The following is a 25869-nucleotide window of genomic DNA, read 5'->3' as shown; positions in this document are numbered from 1 at the left end:
GTGAATGGGGTTTCACACATTTCCATTAAGCCCTCGAAGTTTTGCGGATACCTAAACTTTCGTTCAATCAGATATTTCTAACTTAATCCCCATTGAATGGATTACTTTCCCGTAAAAAAACTAAGTTAAAGCGAAATTAAGTAAAAACCGCAGCTCCTTAGTATGGAAGTAGCATGCTCCACCTACTTCACCGTAAGTTCTGGGTTCAAGTCCTCGACAAAGCATCATCAAAAATTTAGGGAAAAATTTTTTCCAAGCCAATGCCCAAAAACTGGGAAGCGGAAGTCTATATTCTGTGTCTTGAAGTCCACAACTCCCGTGATAAAGTCCGTGTTGCACGTTAAGTTAGCTTGAAAAAAGCTGCTTCTACTTCCTTCTAAGTAATATCGCTGCGTGTTGTGCCATCTTCAGTGTAATTTTTCTATAAAATGAAAAATGATACTGAAGATGGCACAACACGGAGATCGGTTTACTTTCAAACTAAATTTGGCAAGGGATCACGGAAAATCGTGCCAATATATATCAGAAAGTATACCCTGCAGTGTTTCACCCACTAATTAAAACCTTCGTCATTTTAGCACCACAAGGGTCAATATTTCCGTTAATGGGTATTGCATATGTAGAAGGAATTGCCTCCCCAAAAACGGATATGTTTTTTCGCCACATTATTTATGGCCGGTCTAATGTCGCATATATGACACGCTTACGACTTATGTTTACATGAAATTAAAAACAAGCTGAGTTCAGTATTTTGTTCAAATGGCCTAGCATCATTGCATTGCAAACGGTTTAGCATCATGGAAAAAATGCAACATCAAGAACCGTAGTATATTTTTCAATTTTGAATAGCAAATAAACAACTGTCAAAACAAAACAAAATATGCAAAAAAAAAATTTTAAATGAAAAAAGTTGTTCACGATTCGTACCTTTCATTTGCTATAGCAACGTTTCCAACACCAAATACACAAAATTCTGAACTCCCTTAATATATAATAAAAAGAAAGCAAAACAAAAAATTTTCATTTAACTTCATTTTCATTTCAAGTATCTCGCACTGTAAAACAAAAGAGCCTCTTTAATTAAACCATCGATCGTAACGGTTATCACTGAAACTTAGAAGAGTTATGACTTCCAAATACAGCAGCAAACACAAAAATAGCAGTAGTAATTTGTATCACATTACTTCAATGAAAAAAATTTTTTTGTGTATTTAAAATATTTAAGGAAAAACATTCAGTAAATTTTGTTTAAAAACTATGCAAACCAATCTCAAAAATGTTTTCGAAAAAATTCGAAACTCAAGACAATTTAAACTTTTTTTGGGAAGATCTACATAAATAAAAAAAAACTTTGTATCTAGGAAGATCTGAAGACCCTTGGGGAAAAATTGTCAAAAGTCAATGCAAATTTTGAAAGATTTATATCCAGGCTAAAATTGATTGGGCTACATCTGCTAACTCAAAACAATTCAGAGAACTCCAAATAAAAGGTGCGAAACTTTCGTAAAATTTTCTTCAATCTTTGAATTTTTTCAAAACTTTTTTTAAATTGATTTGCATAGCTTCAGATAAAAAATGCAAAGAAGATTTTTCTGAAAATGTCGAAAAAAAAGATTTTAAATGACGAAACTTTAGCAAAAATTGCCAGAGCTTTTTTTCTGTTCGATGCTGTATATAGAGAAAGAAAATAGCAAAGGCGTGTAAAACATACTAGAAAGATTTATATTTAAAATATTTTCAGAAATCGCTGCTCGCCACCCACGGCAGTAATTATCTAGTGCAAGCAATTGAACGTGAGCAAAAGAAATCAATAAATCAAGCCCTCCAAGAAACTATAAAGTTTTAAAAACAAAAAACATACAAACATGTTTCAAGCGATTACGAATATGCAAATAAGAAGAAGTAAAGATAGGATAAACAAATAGCGAGAAATTAATCAGCTATTGGCAAGAAAAATAAAAAAAAGCAAATATATATATAAAACAAACAATTCGGAAAATGTTGAAAGTAAACAAAATGAAAACTAGACTGCACAAATTAATTGCACCAGTGTAAAAAAAGCCAAGCGCAACGAGAAAAACAACAACAAAAACGTACAAATGTTGGTAAATCAACAAAACAATACAAAAACATACGAATATGTTTTTGTAAACAAATGTTAATGGTTTTTAGCTGTGATATAACGTCTAAAGATAATTTGAAACGGTAGGAAAAAACAAAAATAAAAAGATATATTATATGTTAGAGTTAATGGGTTATTCATATATATACAAACATATTTACATTTACGTTTATTTACATTTTATTATTTCATTATTACATTGCCGCTAATTTTTTAAGTAATTAAGGGTGTGTCAAAAGCAAAAAGTTGAATAGAACTGCAAATAAATAATACATAATTTTTGCAAGTTGCATAAAGTGGACTACAGCAATGAGGAATAATATAGAATAGCTAGAGAAATAGATAAAGTATACTTAAATAAACGCTAGCAAATTGAATGAAAGAAGATGAAGTAAAGGTGAAATAAAATAAAAATTGTTTATTAAATCATAAAAAGTAATACCAATATCACACAGAAGTTGGAAGGGATGACAATTTGAAATAATGAAATAATAAACTTTTCCTTTACATACAAGACCACCTGCTTCGTTAATAGTTCGGACTATGTTGTTGGCATTAAACATCTATTTCGGTTAGTTTGACTGTAAAACTCCAACCACCAAGTCAAACGGACCAGATTTTCGACTTCATTAGGTAGCTAATAATTAAGTAATTAAGAAAACTTGACTAATTATTTTATTAACCCCTCGTGGCAGCTTGAGCGCAGATCATAGTAGTATAGCGTCATCAATTACAGGATGAGCAGACTACCTGGTTCCGCATCTGCGCTACGACGGGGCTCTCAAATAGAGGTGAATATTTGGCGCCCAAATCGCCCAAATCGCAGAAGTGGCGAGTTTGCGGTTTATTGTACTGATCCGGAAATAAACAGATCCTACAAGCTGCCAGATCATTGTATCGTAGCCGGTAACCAAAGCAGTAGAAACGGTGGAAGAAAACAGCTTAAACTGCAGCCGCGTCGAATTTTATATTGACAGCCAAGCAGCAATTAAGGCAATTATCTCGCATAGCACAACATCTAAAAGTGTGTAAGAGTGAAAGCAGTCCCTGGAAAGAATCGGCGTAAGAAGAAGCATACGTTTATATTGGGTCCCAGGGCATATGGTAATAGACTCTTGACGTGTTACATGCTTTTAAATTAGGCTTGGAAAGTGATAGCGGATGTAGGAAGTGTGGGTTGGAGAATGAATCAATCGAGCATCCAGATAATAGGAGTGTTACAGCTGTCAGATGTATAAGCAGCAAGTGGCATTTGTCCTAGAAAGCTAGACAGACATAATTTTTTAACAGATGAATTCAAATTCATGCTGACGTGTATAGACCGATAGCATTTATATTTTTCGACTTTTTTGAAGAATAAAAAAAAAATTATAGTAATTTGGTAGAACCTTTTGAGGAACTCAAGCCTACCTGTACACTCATACTACTCAGAACATTTATTTGAAACTTTTTTCAGGCACTTTAAAACATAGATGTTAAGTAATGATTAGATAATGCTAATGATTGCTAATTAACCTTCGTTTGCGAAATTCTCTAATTCATTAAATAATTAGAATTAGTTCAACTAATTCCCATTAGATAATTGAAATTTTTATTCCAATGGTAAATCTAATTGCAATTAGTTGCCATTAGCAAAAAAAATTGGTTTACCTTTACAATTATAAATCTAATTGACTTCTGCTAATGGAGTTATATATTCAATTAGCTCGAATTAGAAAGGTAACCCAATTTTTTTGCTAATGGCAACTAATTGCAATTAGATTTACCATTAGAATAAAAATTTCAATTATCTAATGGGAATTAGTTGAACTCTTTCTAATTGTTTAATGAATTAGAGAATATAAACTAATTGCATCAATTGCTAATTATAATTGAAGTTTAACATGTATGCTTTAAAAGTATGACTAAAAACTGAACATTTCATACAATTTCTTTTTTAATTTTTAAATTTTAACAGTTTTTGGACGAATTCAAGAATTTTGCATAACTTTGCATTACTCTTTTATTCAAAGACCTTTAAAAAAGGGCTATTTTGCAGAAACTCTAAAATTATTAAACAGCCACATACTTACAGCAAATTATCTTCAATAATTAATTTTTTTTTCAGACTTACTTTCCAAAAAAAGGATTATAAAAATGTTGCGTAATTTGGCAGGATTTTTTGCTATTTCGGCAAGCTATTTTGTTGGTTGTAATTTTATAGAGCTTTCTCCGCTTTGTCAACCACTCTAGAAGTACTTGAAAGCTCCTCAGAATAGCTTTCTTTTAATTTGTTATTTTCACGTTTTTTTTTTAATTTTCAAAATTATAAAATTTAATGGAGCTTTGCAGAATTTTTTTGAAGTATTTTGTGTTTTTTAAATTTGAACTCTGGCGTTTTGGACACGTATTCATTGAAACTTCGCGTTATTTTGCCGAGCTTTTCAGAAGCTAATCGATACAACTTTTTTAAAATTTTCCAAATTTAAAATGAAAATTTTCTTTTTTTTTAATTTTTGGGAGGAATATAAAAGTGTGACGAAATTTTGCAGGGTTTTTTCTCATTTGCAGCAACATTTGAACTATTAAAAAGGTACTCAAATTTACTTTTTTTAAGTAGGTAGCTTTCTTTCCAAATTCTTAAAATTTTAGACAGTATTAAGAATATGAAAAGTTCTCAGTGGAACTCATCGGCCTTGCAGATGCCGTTCAGAGTCGGCATAAAACATAAAGGTCCCGTCCGGCCAATTTGTAGGGAAAATCAAGAGGAGCATGACGCAAATTGGAAGAGAAGCTCGGCCTTAGATCTCTTCGGAGGTTATCGCGCCTTACATTTATTTATTTTTATTATAAATATTGAAACTTGGCCTAGTTTTGCCGAACTTCATTAACTTTTTTTTTTAAGCACAAATGTCTCTCTTTTTTGGGATCTATCGAAAAGCTAATTAGAACAATTTTAGTTGATTGAAAATTTTTTGGTTTTTAAATTTTTAGTAAACAATTTGTAGGTCTTTAATGGTCGAAAGTCAATACCAATATTATTTCGCATATCGAACACCACTGCGAGAAGAAAAGGCCTTGAAAAGGTATAATCGAAATATATGTTACCCGGTCTATGAAAAGGTGGCTTATGACTGAAAAAAGAAATTGCGAGAAACAGCTGTTAACGGCTGTTTTTTTTTTTTTTAGTCATAAGCCACCTATTCATAGACCGGGTCACATATATTGTCTTCTTCTTGCTGTTATGGTCGTTGTTTTATCGTTCTAAAAATATTTAATAATTTTCCTACTTTTTTTATTAAAACCTTCTTTAAGGTGTTAAGATGATTGGTTTTAAGGGCTTTATACTTAGAATTAAAACTTTTTTGGTTTAATGGTAGGCTTTAATAGGGGTAGGCGTTTTAAGAATTAAGACCGTGCTCCCTGTGTCTGCTAAAAGATTTAAAAATAAGACCACAATGTTACATTTACTGATAGGAATTTTGGAACTGACATAGAGTCGCCCGCACACATGCAAACATTTATTTACTCGTTAATCGTAATCAAGGTCACTACAATACACACACATTTGCATACGTATATACATATGTACATATGAAGCTCGTTACATGAACTATAATTATTGTCAAAGTATTTGCTGTTTAAAAGTAACGAAAAATGGCTGGTGAAATAAAGACTTGTTGAGTGCAAAGTAGAAAAAACAAGTAAGAACGGGACTGTCTTCGGCTGTGCCGAAGACTTCATACCTTTCATGAATGGGGCTGAACAATAATCTTATCCCGTTCGTAATCTCCGAATAATCGGATGTATAAGATAAGAAATATATAGTGAACAGATCTACATACCTTAACGATTTTTAAGATAAATATAAAATGAAAAATAGGTAGGTAATCTGTGTGAGGATGCAAAGCTTCACGTTTTTTGTGGTCTGCATGTAAAAACTATGACTACGAATCACGTATTTCAAAAATATATGACGTAAACGTAACTATTTGATGAAATTTGATGAATTTTGAAGCTTCTAGCCGTAAAAAAGGGGCAAAAATGAGAGTTTATATGAAGTATATAATATATATACCACCGATCTCTATGATTTTTTCAGACAACAATATATGCTATATACGTAAGCATTTTGTGAAATTTGAAGCTTCTAGCTGTTAAAATGGGGTAGAAATTGCGAAAAGTTTCCTATCTGAACAATCGGTTGTATGAGATATATACTATATATACAACCGATCTCTATGATTTTTTCAGACAACAATATATGCTATATACGTAAGCAATCGGTGAAATTTGAAGCTTATAGCTGTTAAAATGGGGTAGAAATTGCGAAAAGTTTCTTATCTGAACAATCGGTTGTATGAGATATATACTATATATACAACCGATCTCTATGATTTTTTCAGACAACAATATATGCTATATACGTAAGCAATCGGTGAAATTTGAAGCTTATAGCTGTTAAAATGGGGTAGAAATTGCGAAAAGTTTCTTATCTGAACAATCGGTTGTATGAGATATATACTATATATGCAACCGATCTCTATGATTTTTTTCAGACAACAATATATGCTATATACGTAAGTATTCGGTGAAATTTGAAGCTTCTAGCTGTTAAAATGGGGCTAAAATTTGCGAAAATATATATATATATATACTATATATATATACTATATATACCACCATATATGTATATACTATATATACCACCGATCTTTATGATTTTTTCAGACAACAATATATGCTATATACCTAAGCATTCGTTGAAATTTGAAGCCTCTAGCTCTTAAAATGGGGCAGTAATTACGAAAAGTTCCTTATCTGAACAATCGGTTGTGGGGGATATATACTATATATACGACCGATCTCATCAATTTTTTCAGGCAACAATATGTGCAATATACGAAAGTATATGGTGAAGTTTGAAGCTTCAATCTGTTAAATTGGGTAAGATATTACAAAAATCCTCTTTTTCTGAAAAATCGGTTGTATGGAGGATATATGCTATAGTGGTCCGATCCGGTCGGTTCCGACAAATGTCTAATCGGACACACAAATACACCCGCTCACCAAATTTTATCAAGATATCTGAAAAATTGAGGGACTAGTTTGCATACAAACAGACAGACGGACAGACGGACAGACGGACATGGCTAAATCAACTCAGCTCTTCAACCTGATTATTTCGGTATACTTAATGGTGGGTCTATCTATTTTCCTTTAAGGACTTACAATTTTCGGTTTCGTGACGAAATTAATATACCATTTCATTTTCATGAAAGGTATAAAAATAGGTAGGTAATCTGTGTGAGGATGCAAAGCTTCACGTTTTTTGTGGTCTGCATGTAAAAACTATGACTACGAATCACGTATTTCAAAAATATATGACGTAAACGTAACTATTTGATGAAATTTGATGAATTTTGAAGCTTCTAGCCGTAAAAAAGGGGCAAAAATGAGAGTTTATATGAAGTATATAATATATATACCACCGATCTCTATGATTTTTTCAGACAACAATATATGCTATATACGTAAGCATTTTGTGAAATTTAAAGCTTCTAGCTGTTAAAACGGGGCAGAAATTGCGCAAAGTTTCTTATCTGAACAATCGGTTGTATGAGATATATACTATATATACAACCGATCTCTATGATTTTTTCAGACAACAATATATGCTATATACTTAAGCATTTGGTGAAATTTGAAGCTTCTAGCTGTTAAAATGGGGTAGAAATTGCGAAAAGTTTCCTATCTGAACAATCGGTTGTATGAGATATATACTATATATACAACCGATCTCTATGATTTTTTCAGACAACAATATATGCTATATACGTAAGCAATCGGTGAAATTTGAAGCTTATAGCTGTTAAAATGGGGTAGAAATTGCGAAAAGTTTCTTATCTGAACAATCGGTTGTATGAGATATATACTATATATACAACCGATCTCTATGATTTTTTCAGACAACAATATATGCTATATACGTAAGCAATCGGTGAAATTTGAAGCTTATAGCTGTTAAAATGGGGTAGAAATTGCGAAAAGTTTCTTATCTGAACAATCGGTTGTATGAGATATATACTATATATGCAACCGATCTCTATGATTTTTTTCAGACAACAATATATGCTATATACGTAAGTATTCGGTGAAATTTGAAGCTTCTAGCTGTTAAAATGGGGCTAAAATTTGCGAAAATATATATATATATATACTATATATATATACTATATATACCACCATATATATACTATATATACCACCGATCTTTATGATTTTTTCAGATAACAATATATGCTATATACCTAAGCATTCGTTGAAATTTGAAGCCTCTAGCTCTTAAAATGGGGCAGTAATTACGAAAAGTTCCTTATCTGAACAATCGGTTGTGGGGGATATATACTATATATACGACCGATCTCATCAATTTTTTCAGGCAACAATATGTGCAATATACGAAAGTATATGGTGAAGTTTGAAGCTTCAATCTGTTAAATTGGGTAAGATATTACAAAAATCCTCTTTTTCTGAAAAATCGGTTGTATGGAGGATATATGCTATAGTGGTCCGATCCGGTCGGTTCCGACAAATGTCTAATCGGACACCCAAATACACCCGCTCACCAAATTTTATCAAGATATCTCAAAAATTGAGGGACTAGTTTGCATACAAACAGACAGACGGAGAGACGGACAGACGGACAGACGGACATGGCTAAATCAACTCAGCTCTTCAACCTGATTATTTCGGTATACTTAATGGTGGGTCTATCTATTTTCCTTTAAGGACTTACAATTTTCGGTTTCGTGACGAAATTAATATACCATTTCATTTTCATGAAAGGTATAAAAACACAAAAATAAACATCCATTACAACAACAGCTAAGTACAAAATCAGTCAGTATGTCACTAACCACTAACGATCACCCACACGCATGCACGAATAAAAAAGGGAAGACAAAATCACTATTTTCCACAAAAAAATTTACCAAGCTCCCTTGTCCTTGCATGAATTTGTGGGGGTAGCATGTGAATAAAAAGAAAACGCGTAACAACAACTACAATGCGAAGCGTCTTAACTAAGCTTAGTTGCGAACAGCAAAAGGTAAAACACAAAAAAGGTAAAATAACAAAAAAAAAACTATAAAATCAAAACGCAATGCCAATGTCATATGTAAGCGCTCTTTAGTGTAGTTAACGGTTAGGGTATGCGTGTGCGTATGTATGTGTGCTAGCGCATTATTTTCTTGCGTGAGTGCATTTGTAAAATACAAAAAAGAAAAGCACAAATAAAGAAGAAAAATTAAAAAAGTTTTGCGCATAAAATTACTGTAGTTATAATAAAGTTCATGATATATCAGCGAATACAAAACAATGTCGAACTATAAGAAATGTTGTGCATCGAAACAAGCAGAATTACTCTTGCTGGCTTGGGAGCGCAATGTAATTGAGAAGAAGCAGTGATATATTTGTTAAGAATTTTTGAGATAAGGTTTAATTAGGAAGTAGAACGTAGCTATACGTATGTTTAGGTGGATGTGCCTCGCTATTGCTGCTATTCTTTAGTGGTCTGCTTCGTTTATAAGTTTAACAAACTTTTTCCAAACTCAAACTGTTCAGTAGGTAGCTAATGGATCAATTCAATTAATATCGACTGAAGACAGAACAATAAAAAGTAATGTAGAGCAGCGTTAAAATGTGAAAAGTTTTTTTATATTGACATAGCAACAAGCGAAAGTTTTTTGTTAATTTGAAAGGGATTAGACAATATTTTTTTATTTTTTTTAGTATGTACAAAAAATATGCTTGAACGCCGAGTGGATTCAAACATGGTAGGAAAGTAGGAGTTTGGCTTTGAGCAATTTGTCTGTGTTATACGAATGAGATTACATACTTAAGCCGTTTATAATAAACCATGAATGAGCAAGGACAGTTCGAACGTAGCCTACTTTTAGGCGCACAACCTTTAGCATGAAACACAACCTGTATAGTCGTAATAAGTAAAGTCACAAACATAAACCAGAGAAAGTAAAATTATTTGTTCGATTTTCAGTAAAAAAAAATTGCATACCATATTTTTTGTTAACTTGTTTCAGAGAACCTCCACATAAGTGTAAACTTTTTGGTTGTAAAATTATTTACTTACTTACTTAATTGGCGCTTAACCGTCTAAACGGTTATAGCCGTCCAACAAGGCGCGCCAGTCGCTCCTTCGCTCCGCCAACCGGCGCCAATTGGTCACATCAAGAGAGTTTAAATCGTTTTCCACCTGGTCCTTCCAACGGAGTGGGGGCCACCCTCTACCTCTGCTTCCATAGGCGGGTTCCGATAGAAACACTTTCTTGGCCGGAGCATCATCATTCATTCGCATAACATGGCCTAGCCAGCGCAGCCGCTGCGTTTTAATTGGCTGGACTATGTTGATGTCTGCGTATAGCTCGTACAGCTCATCATTAAATCTTCTTCGGTACTCGCCATCGCCAACGCGTAGAGGTCCATAAATTTTTCGAAGAACTTTTCTCTCGAATACTCCCAAAGCCGCTTCATCTGCTGTCGTCATGGTCCATGCTTCTGCCCCATATAGCAGGACGGGTACGATAAGTGACTTGTAGAGTATGATCTGATGAGCCGCACTGATAAGGTCCAATCAGCCGGTTCACGGTGGGCTTCAATCTTTCGCACAATACACTTGAAAGGACCTTATATGCGATATTAAGAAGGCTGATTCCACGATAGTTGGTGCATTTTGCAGTATCCCCCTTCTTGTGGACTGGGCAAAGAACATTTAGATTCTAACCGTCGGGCATGCACTCGTCCGCCCATATTTTGCTAAGAAGCTGCTCCTCGCCGCCGTACTTGAATAGCTCCGCAGGCAATCCATCAGCCCCCACGGCGTTTTTGTTTTTCAATCTGGTTATTGCTATTCTAACTTCGTCATAATCGGGCGGGGGCGACATATATTCCATCATCATCGATTGCGGGATCGGGTTTTTCTAAAATTATTTACAAAATTTATCAAATACGAACGCACTTAGTAGTTTATATGGAAAAAAGCAATTTTGGGCGCCCCGTGGTGTGGTAGCATGGTACGCAATAACAAAGTCTTTAATGATCAAGTTTTTTCAAATAGAAAAAAATTTTTCTAAGTAGCGTCGCCCCTCGGCAGTGGTTTGGCAAGCACTCCCAATGTATTCCAGCAATGACAAGCTTTTCAGCGCACATTTTTTAGCTTGAAGATACCGTTCGGAGTCAGTTCGTAGTTCCGTTACTAATTTGTTGCTGATAAACTTATCTTATTTATATTAAAAATGTGAAAGTTTGGAAGTCGAGATGTTTGTCTTCATGATTTTTTCACACCAAAAGCATCAAACATATTTTTAATTAGGAAAGATATGTATATTTCGTGTAGCATATTTTAAGGCGCAAGTACGTTTACTACTTTTAGCACGCCGCAAAAAGGAAAGTCACAAACTAAAATTTTGCTGAGTGTACTGCAGAAAATACGCTTTTCAGAAAAAAAAATTGCATAAAACATTTTTTGTATTCACTTGTTTCCTGCCGTTGACGAACTTACATTGCAAGATGATTTACAAATTTATAAGCGAGTTCATAATTTTTTGGCCTAGCATAATGGCATTGCAAACTTCCGTAGCATATTTCTTACAGTACGCTTACAAAATACACGGCTATGCATTTGCTACGTCAGTGCAACATCAAAAATCGTATTTTATTTTTTCAATATTGAATAGCAAATCATCAATTGTCAAAACAAAAAAAAAAAGTTCAAAGAAAAAATTTTATATGAAAAAAGCTGCTCAGGATCCGTAGCTTATATTTGCTATAGCAACGTTTCCAACGTCAAATACACAAAATTATGAACTTCCTTTATGTAATACGAACGCTATTGGTAGTTTATTCGCAACTAAGTAATTTTGGAGACCGCTGTGGCGTGGTAACAGCGTGCGACGCCTACCACATAAATGGTCCGGGATTCAAGGCCCGGGAAAAGCAACATCAAAAAATGGTCTGCAATCATTCGGAGTTAAAAAAGGTGTTCTAAATCGGAGTGTTTACGCTCTTTATGAGCTCATTCCACGACTCAGACATGAAAGCAATTCCTTTCATGCGATGGTCGTCCGATATATGCCTAATCTCATATAACATACGTTTCTGAATATGATTCAATATTCTTCAGTCTTTACTAAATATTTTGAGACAAGCTAAAAGTTATATTGCTTTGATAATTCCTTCAGAACTTTTTGAAGAATGACGAACTTCAGAATTTTATTCAAAAATACGCTATCTCAAAATTTTTTTCAAAAACTTACTACCTGAGCATAAATTCAATACATTTTGACATAAGATAGGGCGTTTATGAAAAACATTGTGAGATGAGGCGTTCTTCAATCTTTTTTGAAACAAATCCTAAAATGGGTAATTATTGAAAAATATTTTGAAATTGAATTGAACGGGCAGCAGACAAGGATACTTCACTCAGCAGTCGCAATGAACTCACAAAAAAACAAAAAATTGCTGATTGTCTTAGAATTTTATATGCCGGCCTTGACAGAAGAGATTATTTATGGGCTGTCTTGCTGCAAAAGAATTATACACCTATTCACCAATTGTAAATTGTTTGCCTCCTGTTTCTGCTACTAACATTTGCGAAGAAACAACACAGTTAATGGATGTAAATTAGGTTTGGGAGCAAGTTGGCTGCAATCGTCAAACATTTTGTCAGCCGAGCAAACCTCTTGTGATTGAATCATAGATAGGGTCTTTGTAAATTGAGTTAACGACAAACGAAGCGTTGTTTGAAATAACCGTGTTTTGAAAAAGGCGCAAGTCTCCATATGTACGTCATACTAAGGATGATATTTTGGATTCATGGCAGACTCCTTAACTATGACCGCTCTGGGAATGTTTGAGGGGCTGTGATCAAGCTACATATAGAATGTCTGAACAAGGTTTTGCTGAAAGTGAGACAAATTAGGTTATAGTATATCCATAGATAGATATGCACTTGATCATAGCATTGGTACTAAAATTGGTCCGCCTAAGAAGCCCCATCGGAATAACAGAGTTCAAACGTAACACGGTTCTTGAACTAATTTAAATTTTCCACTCATACAAAATTTAGTTAAAAGAACACTCAAACTTGGTTCAAAAAAACCCTGCTTATAAATGCGTACCAGCGTACGCTTTTTACGGCTGATAACATGATATGATAAAAAAATACATTTTTAACAATTAACACGTAATTACGCGTATATGTGAGTACATCAATACTCGTCAAAATGAAAGCGAGAAATTTAAATACAAAATGCAATTATACGCACACATATCTACATACATACAATCGCATAATCAGAGGATTAGAGATTTATTCACTTAACTAAATGAGGAAAAAGTAAACTGCACAAATTAGGCGGGAGAAGTGTTTTGGTTAGGAAGTAAAATATTTACCGCAATCAAATTTACATACGTAATGGGTTTGTGTAAAGAATAATTTTAAATATAAATAAAATGCAAGTATTTAGGTAGGTATGTATGCTTACGATTGGTATATCCGTGTGTTGCAACAACAACAACTTTTAACGAAGCCTTCATTAAAATTGAATAAAAACCATGCAGGGGATGTGGAAAAGCATAAACTGGAATATTTTTGGGAAAGTGGCCGAGGTACAAGTGCCAAAATATACTCCAAGGAGAGATGGTGAGACATTGAAGCGTCAGGGAAAAACACAAATTACAAAAGAAGAAAATAAAAATAACAAAAAAGAGGACCAGAATTAAGATTAACGGCGAAAGATATAGGAAGGATAATAAATGGGTAGAAGACACATAATGATGCGGAAAAAGAAATAAAAACAAGAAAAGGTGTATAAGTTCGGGCGTAACCGAACATTATATACTCAGCGTGAGCTTCAATTGTACATTTCATTTCAGATAAATTACTTTTCTACATAAAACGTGGCACCGCCCCTTTAAAAGAAAAATTTCTCACTATTTCCTCTTACAATAAAACTTGATAAGTGAAATATCATTGCTTCAAAACTATTTTTTGCTAAGTTAGAGCTTATTATTTTCGTCTACCAACCTTTTAAACTGTTTTTATACCTAAGTTGCCGTGGTTTTTAACCGATCCCGTCCATTCTTACTAGAAATATTTTCTGCTATAAGGAAAATATGTGCACACAATTTCATTACGATATGTTAATTTTTCTTCGAGTTATGGCTCCCGAAACATAGAAAATTGCTTAGTCATAAGAAGGGCGGGGCCACGCCCATTTTTTTAAAATTGAAGTTTTTCCTATTTATTGTTATAAATCCACTTGGAAAATGAATTACCATTTATATAAAGCTCTTTTTTGCAAAGATAAAGCTTATTTTATTCGTCCATGACCCGTTTAAAAATCTTTTGTATAAAAGTGGGCGTGGTCCTTAACCGATTTCGTTAATTTTACTTCAAAGCATTCCTTATTATAAAGGTAACCTCTCTGCCGAATTTTGTTACGATAGGTTTAACGATTTTTGATTTATGATTAATAATATTTGTAAAATTGATTTTATCACAAGTGGGCGGTGCCACGCCCATTTTAAAAATATTTTTCAAATTTTTATCAAGAGTCCCCATATCAGTCCACACGTCAAATAATTAGGTTTTTTGTGTTTTCCAAAATGTTATATATATAAAAAGTGGGCATGGTTATCATGCGGTTTCGCTCATTTTCACCATACAAATCTATTCTGGGTCCAGATAAGCTCCTGTACCAAATTTGGTGAAGATATCTTAATATTTACTCAAGTTATCGTGTTAACGGACAGACGGAAGGACGGACGGACATGGCTCAATCAAATTTTTTTTCGATACTGATGATTTTGATATATGGAAGTCTATATCTATCTCGATTCCTTTATACCTGTACAACCAACCGTTATCCAATCAAAGTTAATATACTCTATGTGCAAAGCACGAGATAGCGTGAAAGACAGCTGAAGGAACAATAATTAAGTGAGAAAGAGCGATATAGGCAAATACCTTCAGAGCGATGAAGTGTTAAGAGAGAGGAGGAAAGATACATCGGTAATTGGAAAGATTAAGGGAGGTGAACGAATATAGATGTATGCAGCGAAATCAAAAACTGATTGGGCTACAGAACTACATGCTCGAAAAAATTCATATAGCTCCAATTAAAAAATTCGATTTTTTCGCAAACGTTTTTGAGATTGATTGAATATGTTTCAGTAACAAAAATCATTAGCGATTTATCGTAAATAAATTTTTTTTTTTTAAATATTACCGCGGCTGTTTTTCTGTTCGGAGATGTATGTGTTGCATATTCGATACTCACCTGGATTGTCAATTAAAGGTGCTCTCAGCTGAATTGAATACTTTAAAAGTTTCATACACGAGGTGTAGTCCAGTCATATGGGAGTCAGCAAATGCTGGTTGAGTACATATATGTAACATTATGCGTACATGCACGTATTTATATATCCAGAGCACACATTCTACTTAAAAATAGATCAGCAAAATAGCTACAAAGTTGTTGTAGCAACTGATTACACAGATTTTTTTTTTGTTTTTGGAGAAAAATGAAACAATGAGAAAAGCAACAAAAATATCCTTGGAGTCTCGTTAGTGTACTCCCATTAGAATAATTTGAATGCAAATTTTTAAAGCAGAGAAATGCAGTTGCACACACAAATATACATACATATTTAGTCTGATGCAGATAGAGACTTACATATGTACATATATGTACGAGGAAATGCCATCAGTAAGCAGCTGTGAAGAGTTTGTTTAATGAGGTATTTAAAAGTGTTTTTGATTTAACAGATTCTCTCCTCTATAGGGAAGTGCTTTATTTATTTAAATTTCAATTTCACTTTCAATTTGCAATGGAGAAGAGAATAAATACTTAAACTGAAATAAAAAAAATTGCTTTAAAATGTTTTCATACATTAAGGGTACTGCTCACTTAACAACAACAGCTAACATTTACTGGCTAATTATTGTGCTTCTAAAAATAGCGGCCTCTGTAGTGTGGTGGTAGCGTGCTCCGCCTACCACACCGCAGATCCTGTGGTCACACCCCGAGAAAAGCAATATCAAAATTCCAGAAACAAGTTTTTTCAATTAGAGGAAACACTTCCTAAGCGAGGTCGCTCCTCGGCAGTGTTTGGCAAGCACTGCGAGTGTATTTCTGCATTGAAAAGCTCTCAGTGAAAGCTCATCTGCTTTTGCAGATGCCGTGCGAAGTCGGAGTAAAAGAAGTAGGTCCCGTCTCGCCAAATTGTAGGAAAAATTAAGAAGGAGCACGACGCAAATTAGAAGATAAGCTCGGCCTAAAATCTCTTCGTAGGTTATCGCACATTACATTTATTTATTTATAAAAAAATAGCAAAATGTGAAACATGTTCATAAAGGATATGCCAAAACAAGCATAGCTTTGGTACAAACATACAAAGTTTTTGTTGTACGAGAATATAAATATATGAGCAGAAGGCAATTGGGAAAGTTTTTACAACAAAAAAGACGCATCGTTGGTCGAAAGTGTTTGTCAACAGCTCGATCATCGCAGGAGTGCGGGTTGAAATCCCACTCCCGGGAGAAAAGGCTTGAAGAGTTAACAAGGTGTAATCGGAACAGCTGTCGGCTTGTCCGTTCTGATTTATTAGATCTTCTTTTTCATTTCCAGATTAATAATGTTTGATTGAAATTTTTTGATAACTCTTCTCCTGTGGTTGCGTAGAAACCAAGAATTTTTCCTCCCCCTAAGTGTTTGTGGCGTATAAAATGTCTAATGTTAAATATTTACTTTAAACTAGCATGTCCGGCGGACCTTGTCCTGTTTGAAAATTGGTTTGGAAGAAGGGTCCACTCTACATCACCCTATTCAATTCCACTTCTTCTTTATTATCTATTTCTTTTTCCCATCCCTGTTCTTCTCATATTCCCTCTATCTCCCACTCCATCTTCCACTTCCACACCCACTCCCACTTTTCCCTACACTTCCAATCACTCTCCCACCCTCACTATTTTTACGTTTTCCTCCCAAATATTCTCATATATAGAATGTCTACACCTGATATTGAAAACTGCCTCAAATATCTATGGAGATGTACCGAGTTATAACAAACTGTATTCATCGTTTCATAGAAGAAAAATGCACACGAATTATTACAAATTTGCTTTTGATAACAAAAGCTAACGATGAATTATCGACTTTATCGAAATTTTAACGAAATATTTATATGTTCTCGATCTGTTATCGGACTATTACCGATTTTTTATGCACGTGTTATCGATTTTCTATGCATAAGTAATCGATTTTTATCGAAAAAAAACTCAAATTGTTATCGAAAACTTATAGATTTACTATATAAAAGCTATAGAATATTTAACAAAAATTGATCGATGTGTTATCAAAAAATTATAAACTTCTTATCGAAAAATGATGGATTTGTTATCGGAGCGTTACTAATTTGTTATCGGCGTGCTATCGATTTTTTACCGAAAAGTTAGATTGTAAAGAGTTGATAACAAACTCGACGATAATAGTTTGCTATCGATATCAAGCCGATAATATAACGATAACTTGTCGGCATCGGATGTTACCGATAATAATCCGACAAAGCTCTCCTCAAAAATGTCGAAGTAGTTTTTGTCCAAGAAAAGCAACATCAAAATCTTCAAAAAAAAGTTTTCTACATTAGAACCTAACCGAAGGCGCCCGTCGGCTGGTTTAGCATACGCTCCGAAATAAGAGAAAATTCATATGCCTCCCGGAGTTGGCATGAAACTTGTCGGTTTCGTCCCGCCAATTTGTAGGAAAATTAAAAACTAGCACGCACGACCCAAATTGGGAGAAAAGCTTGCCCTAAATCGCCACAAAGAAATTTCAAGCCTTGTACATACTTTTATAAGTTTGAAAGGACAAAATTTAAACTTCTTAAGAAAAAAAAAACTATTTGAGATATTCAGATAAAGCTTAATCTTTGCAAACAGTTTTTGTTTTGTTCTTAAATAATCAAAGTTGCGGAAAACTTTCTCATATATTCATATGCATAACAAAATATTTTTGAAATTTTTGTATAAATGTAAGTATGTTTGCTTAACTGCAGCTCACTCTTTGCACCTTCAAATTTTGATATATGTAAATATATATTTGGTAATTTTTTTCCATTGCATATTCCATACTCATGCTAAGGTAATAAAAACAAAAACCAAAGTAAATTACGGGACCAGGGGGAAAATGGAAATAAGCCCTTATAACAACACTCTTATGAACATTACATATACATATACAGACAAACATTCACTGTATACTAGGAAATGAAAATTGCATTTATACGTAACGAAACAGATATAATAGCTCATATTTATGATACATATCCAGGTTTGTTTTACTAGATTCCGCAGAGGTCAATTGTATGAATAGAGGATACATGAACAAATCCACTGACGAAACTACATATATATGTAGCGAGACAGTTTCTGCTACTTACCAAATGTTCGGATGCCAAATCAATCAATTGTTAGCGTATTTGATTGTATTTATTTGGTTATAAAAAAAGATCACAGCTAGGTTATATTATGCAAATACTTATTTGCATTTAGCTGGGGAAAATGTAGCTTCTTAAAAGTGATGTCCGTCTCTGATGAATGTTCGCCGAAAAAGGAAAGAGAGAACGCAGTTAAGGTACCGAACAGTGATTTTAATTTTCAGTGTCAAGGGCACGGCGAATTAAATCAGCTGTTGAGGTATTACATTGAATTAGACCATTAGGCTGACATCACATGCACAATTGTAGAGCGAAAGTCGCTACACACTCCCCTTGTTTAAAAAAAAAAATATCTTGTGATATTTAGTAATATAAATTAATCATGTGATGACAATGCAAAGATTTGAAAAATAAACAATGTTTAAATTTGATAATATAATGTTTAGCAAGAATATGAAGCTTATAGTTAAGTAACTATTTTTTGAATGAAACTACTGCAGAGTGTTGAGTCGACGCCAACGTATGAGAGGGTGTGTGTGAAATTTGTATGTTTTCATCTGCAACATAAACTGGCTTTAATCTGTCAACTGATATTGCGTTATGTTTTACTTTATAATCCACTATGAAATATTTGTCATGGCGTGAAATAACTCGAAAAGGTCCCTCGTAGGGTGGCGAGAACGATATCTCGATGTGGTCGTTTCGTATTAAGACGTGTGAGCAGGTATCGAGTTCCTTAAAATAAAAAGTAGAGCGCTGGCCGTGACGTGACATCTCGGCGGGCGCCAAAGTTTTGAAAAAGTTCTTTAAGGAGCACAAGAGCTCGCTAGTTGAAATTTTAGAGTTAGATGGAGCGATAAACTCACCTGGTAGGCGTATCGGCTCACCGTACACAAGTTCGGCAGGAGTTGTTGCTATGTCCTCTTTCCAGGCCGCACGAAGGCCAAGTAATACCACGGGTAGATCGTCGTACCACGATTCGTTGTGGCATAAAAGTGCTGACTTAAGTTGTCTATGGAGACGTTCAACTAAGCCATTGGATTGTGGTTGATACGGTGTTGTTTTTAGGTGCTTGATTCCAAAAACTTGCGACAGTGTTTGAAATAGCTTGGATTCAAATTGCCGGCCTTGGTCCGAGGTAATTCTTCTGGGAACTCCATATCTCGCAATCCAATTTCGTATGAGTTCGCGTGCTACTGTCTCTGCGGTTCCGTTTTCCAAAGGCACCGCTTCTGGAAATCTTGTGAAGCGGTCGACTATAGTTAGACACTGATTGAAACCGCGTGACGACGGCAGAGATACCAAGTCTATGTGGATATGTTCTAAGCGTTGCGAAGTCGGTTGGAAGGTTCCTATTGGCGAAAACACATGACATTGTATTTTGTTGCGCTGGCAGTTGATACACGCTTTGGCCCACGTACGGCAATCTTTGTTCAACGAAGGCCACGCGTAGCGCTGACTAACGAGTTTTTGGGATGATTTGATTCCGGGGTGTGCGAGAGAGTGAAGCGCATCAAAGATGCTTTTCCTCAAAGGCATAGGAACGTAGGGTCTGACAGTACCCGTTGATACGTCGCAGTATAATGTAGGCTCGTTTGCCTCAATACGCAGCTTCTGTAGGTTTAAAGCGGTGTTGGAATTGTTGATTAGACGTTGAAGTTCTATGTCTGTCTGCTGTGCATCTGCGAGCTGACGTATTGAAATGGTAGGTGAGATGGCTTGTACACGCGAAAGGGTGTCGGCTACTGTATTATCACGCCCTGAGAGATGTCTGATATCAGACGTGAACTGGCCTATAAAATCTAGCCTTCTAAACTGCCATGGTGAAGTCCTCTCTGTACGTTGCTGAAACGCATGCTGTAGTGGTTTGTGATCCGTATAAATGATGACGGAACGGCCTTCGAAAATATGACGAAAGTGCTTCACCGCCTCGTAAACTGCATGTAACTCGCGGTCGTACGTTGACAGCTTTTGAATAGACGGCGGCATTTTTCTGCTGAAGAATGCTAACGGTTGCCAGTTTTTACCGACAAGTTGCTGCAAAACTGCTCCTACCCCGTAGTCTGATGCGTCTGTGAATATGGCCCACTGTGCTGTTACGTTTGGGTGTGCTAAAAGGGTGGCTTCTGCAAGAGCGCTTTTCGCTTGCTGAAATGCAGCTTTTCGTTCCTCGGTCCAGTCAATTTTTTGGGAGCTTTTCACGTTCGGCCCTTCCAATAGTTTGTTAAGTGGCGCAAGAATCTCTGCGGCATTCTTTATAAACTTCCTGTAAAAATTTATTGTTCCAAGGAATTCTCGCAAAAATTTTATTGTAGAAGGTAGCTCGATATTAATAATAGCGTCAACCTTTTCAGTTAATGGCTTGATGCCATGCCTATTTACCGTATGACCCAGAAAACGAACTTCACTCTTGCCAAAAACAGATTTTGAAGGGTTGATAACAAGGCCATAATCTTGAAGTCGTTGAAATAAAGTCTCTAGGTGTTTCAAATGATCCGTCTCGTTGTTTGACGCAACGAGTATGTCGTCAATATAAGAAAAAATATATGGTAGATCGCGTGTCACCTCGTCGATGAACCTTTGAAAGGTTTGCGCGGCGTTCCGAAGTCCAAACGTCATGTAAGGGAATTCGAAAAGCCCGAAAGGTGTAATAATGGCAGTTTTGCGGTGCCACTGGGATCTGGTTGAAAGCACGTACTAGATCGATAGTCGAAAATATTTCTTTACCACTGAGGGTTGCGGTAAAATCTTCCAAGTAGCGTACTGGGTACTTATCAGGAACAGTGCGAGCATTGAGACCACGGTAGTCTCCACAAGGTCGCCATTCGCCAGAACGTTTAGGTTGTAGATGTAGTGCTGATGACCAGGGGCTATTTGAAGGTCGTGCAATACCCAGTTTTATCATTTTGTTGAACTCTTCGCGAGCGATGTTAAGCTTATCTGGAGCAAGTCGGCGAGCCTTGCTTGTTACTGGAGGTCCTTCTGTAGTTTGAATATGGTGCTGTGTAGCGTGCTTCTTAGGTTTATTGACACCATCAGGTTTGGTGATTTCAGGGTACCTACTGAGCAATCTGTGAAAAATTGTGTCGCCGTCGATTGCTTTAATCGATGAAGTGCCGGTTGCGCTGGCAAAAAACGCAGGCGATGTAAACCCTGTAACTCCATCACGCAAACATTTTCGCTTAAGGTCGACAAGTAAGTCAAAGTGACTCAACAAATCTGCCCCGATAATGGGTTTCGTTACATCCGCAACGATAAAGTTCCATGTCAATTCGCGTCTAAGGCCGAGATTTAACGAAATTATTTTGGTGCCGTATGTTTGAATCACCGTACCATTTGCTGCGTGGAGCTGGTAGTTGACTGGAGGTAATTGGGTTCTCAACCGCGACCTAGGAAATACGGACAGATCGGAACCTGTGTTCACCAAATATGACGTACCAGAGGTGCGATCTTTAATAAAAAGGCGGCGAGAGTCGGGTAGTGAATCACTATCCGCCATTAGTGATTCTCTTTCGCGTTTCCCGAAAACTTACAGCCCTCAGTACAGCGTTTAGCATCTTTACCAAACTTTTCGTGGTAATAGCAAATTCCTTTCGAATTTAGTTTGCGAACTTTTGAAAAACTGCGTGACCTATGTCGAGGTTGGTATTGTTTTCGGCTGCTTCGCCTAGACCGTTGATTGTTAATAGTAGTAGTCAAAGCGGCCACTTGTTTAGTTAAATCTGATATTTGCATACTCACGCCCGTAGTACTTGAGGAAATTGCAGCTGTCTGCCTATTCTGAAGAATTTCGTGCAATTTGTCAGCGCTGGCACCTAGCTCGTCTAACGAAGCGGTGGTTTGTAGTGCAAGCATGGCGCGCGTGTCTTTAGGGAGCGCTGATAACCACTTTGCTTTAATAACGTCTTCACCAACTCCGGTTACCAAGGATTTGAGGTGGCGCAAAAATTGAGAAGGCGTTCTGTCGCCGATGGCTTCGCCATCCAGTAATTGTTGCAGCTTTGCCTCCTTGGATTTTGAAAAACGCGTTATTAGCGCCGTTTTAAGGGTCGAGTATGGATTTACCGACGGTGGTGCGACAATTATGTCCTCCACTTCTGCGGCGTAGCGGCCGTCAATTACCGAAATTGCATGGTAAAATTTGTCTACTTCTTTCGAAACATTTAAAATAATAAATTGAGCTTCGATTTGGGCAAACCAAAGAGATGGCTTATCAGGATTAAATTGAATTTGCCTCACTACAGATTGAGCAAATATAGGTTTGAGTTCAGGCGCAGTGTTCTCCGAATTAGTCATATTAGTTTTTACGTACTTCGGGCAGAAGGAAAATATCAAATCGAGATGGGAAAATTGACAAAATTAAATGTGCGTTGCTTTTCCTACGATTGTTGTGCAAATTTGTGGTTATGCATAAATATGTAGCAACGTGCACTTTACCGGGTGGCAATGTGATGATTTCACAAACGATGATGATAGCAAGTCGCAAAATTACTGCTTGCGAAACAATTCTTCGTCGGGGTCACCAATGCAGCGAGACAGTTTCTGCTACTTACCAAATGTTCGGATGCCAAATCAATCAATTGTTAGCGTATTTGATTGTATTTATTTGGTTATAAAAAAAGATCACAGCTAGGTTATATTATGCAAATACTTATTTGCATTTAGCTGGGGAAAATGTAGCTTCTTAAAAGTGATGTCCGTCTCTGATGAATGTTCGCCGAAAAAGGAAAGAGAGAACGCAGTTAAGGTACCGAACAGTGATTTTAATTTTCAGTGTCAAGGGCACGGCGAATTAAATCAGCTGTTGAGGTATTACATTGAATTAGACCATTAGGCTGACATCACATGCACAATTGTAGAGCGAAAGTCGCTACATATACATACATATGTAGTCAGGGATATGGAGAGGGGGGGGGGGGGGGGGGGGGCGGTCAGCCAGGGCAATTGGCGTGGGGCCCGGAAGGTTTTTGGGGGCCCGGCAAAGCAAAGCAGTATTGACAGTACTCTAACTAGGATTTCATAGATACATACATATTTTGTTGCTACAAAAAATTGTTTTAAAATTGAAAATCCCTAAACTAAAAGCCTAAGCATCCAATCAAAACTATGGGGCATAGTCATAGTCGAAATAAAATGTGATTTTAAGTTAGATAAACGTTTTTGACACAATTTTATAAGCGCTATCTGTCAAAAATGCTTCACCTAACTTAAAATCATATTTTATTTCGACTACACCTATCCCCCGATTTACACGGTACTTGTTTTACACGATTTCGCTTTTACACGGATCATAAATCAGCAAAATTTGAAAACCTCCGCCCCTTGGCAACACTGATTGCAATATTGAGGGATTCCCCTTATTGTGAATATGTATGTACATAACCAAACAAAAGCACATATGTAGTACATATGTAGTTCATGTGGAAGGAAAAACGTTTGATGAAAATTTTAACAAAAAGCCATAATTTTTACTATTACATATTGCGAGTTTTTTTGGTTTGAATTGGTAAGTTATCGATTGAATTATCTTTTCGTCAACTTTCATTAAGATGTTTTAGTTTTGTTTTATTTAAATAAATGACTGAATTGGGTAGTTTTTTCGCTTTACACGGTTTTATATAGGAAACGAAGATTTCACGTTACACGGTTTTGTCTGGAACGGATCTTCCGTGTAAATCGGGGGATATGTGTATAACTATGCCCCTATCGGTTTGGTCGTATTTGTCAGTGGTGCAATTATTGGTAAATTTTTTTAATTTGTGAATGTAATTTCGGTTGTAATTCAAAAATCACGATTTTACAGTTAAATACAAACAAAAACTCATCACGATCTATATTGTGTTAAAAATTCTTGATGATTCGTGGAAAATTGGGGGATTGAGATAAAAATTAATTGCTAACTTTACGCGCCTAATATATGAAGGGTTTAGAAGCAAAAGGCTCAAAGTGAAATTTTTTTTCTAACTTTTAGTTATACTCATATTTGTATCGTTTTGTTTATGGACACAGAGTTGGTTTATGGCCGGGCCATAACCCTACTATCCAGAAATTACAATAAGTACTCAACTTATTATAATTTGGCAAATTTGGGATGTGTTTCGCTGCCACCATTTCAACTTCTGAACAAATTTGATGACTTGAAGATGGAAGTATTATGTCCTAACATCTACATAGCTTTAAGAAAATTTGTTTACACACTTCCAATCAGTGTGGCTGAAGGGGGGCGTTCTTTTCGTCTATTGTCTCGCGTGAAAAATTGTTTACGTTCTACTATGAGCCAAAATCGCTTCACAAGCCTTGGAACATTGGCGTTGGAGTCCAGCCTTGCCCGCAGCATTATTTTTGAATCGGTAATTTCCATACTCGCAGACCAAAAAGCACGGAAGGTTTTCCTTGGCTGATTCAAGCTCTTAAAATGTACATATTTAGAAAAAAAAGTTAAGCAAATCAAACAATGAAATCTAATATTTCATTTATTTAAATGCTCCACTAAATCTTATTTTATATGAAATAAAACTGACAATGCGAATTGAAAAAATTTATGTATGTATGTTATGTTATTTTTTTACTGGATTGAGTTTATTTTTTAGGAGGGCCCGTAAACGCGAACTGTCCCAGGGCCCGGCTCGGCTCTCTGCGGCCCTGTATGTAGTCATCTATGTAAGAGTGTAAAGGGAAATGTACGTTTATAAAAACCTTACAAAACTTTTTTGGCGACGCTGTTAGAATGAGGTGGCAAAGGTCAAAACTATGAAAGGAAATTTCCTTTAATACACACACACACCCACACAAACAAAATATATACAATACGCATGAACAATAAAGTTTGGGCGCCTGAAGGCAGCAGCAACTTACATCAGATGAGTTGTTTTATTTGTATAGCAACTAAAATTTCTAAGCACGTTTTTCTTTCTTTTCATATAATTATGCAATTTAAGACGCGCTTCTGTTGAATATATGTATGTATATGTGTGTAGGTATTTTGCAAATGATGCTGTCCCATATAGAATAGTTTAAGTCAAAACTTCAATAAGTTATGATGGGCAATCATTTATAAGTGAGAAAAATAATCATTCAATAAAAAAGACTATTAATGTGGCTTATCGCGATTATTGAATAGATATACTGCAGATTAAGAATAAAGTGAATAAAGTCAAGGCGTTCGAACGAAAACTTATTAATAACTAAATAGCACTTCCATTTTAGTTATAGCCAATATTGAATGTTGTTAAAATACAATTTTTCGTCAA

General features: G+C 35.5%; 2 protein-coding genes across 18 annotated transcripts in view; one reads left to right on the top strand and one right to left on the bottom strand.

Annotated features, from left to right (window-relative positions):
• The window catches only part of Npl4 (nuclear protein localization 4), a 213911-nt gene that overhangs the window by 99458 nt on the left and 88584 nt on the right, over positions 1-25869 (bottom strand). The gene's annotated exons all lie outside the window — the stretch shown is intronic.
• The window catches only part of LOC137249145 (uncharacterized), a 123440-nt gene that overhangs the window by 39710 nt on the left and 57861 nt on the right, over positions 1-25869 (top strand). For 5 of the 16 annotated variants that reach the window (XM_067780495.1, XM_067780488.1, XM_067780469.1 and 2 more), the window contains exon 2: positions 1742-2205. The exons of 10 other annotated variants lie outside the window; for them this stretch is intronic. The gene's annotated coding sequence lies outside the window, so the exon portion shown is untranslated. The remainder of the gene's footprint in view (positions 1-1741; positions 2206-25869) is intronic. One more of the 16 variants, XM_067780485.1, reaches the window with a different exon arrangement.

This window comes from Eurosta solidaginis, chromosome 1 (assembly GCF_040869045.1).
Source record: "Eurosta solidaginis isolate ZX-2024a chromosome 1, ASM4086904v1, whole genome shotgun sequence".
Lineage (NCBI taxonomy): Eukaryota > Metazoa > Arthropoda > Insecta > Diptera > Tephritidae > Eurosta > Eurosta solidaginis.
This window is presented reverse-complemented; position numbering and strand designations above follow the sequence as displayed.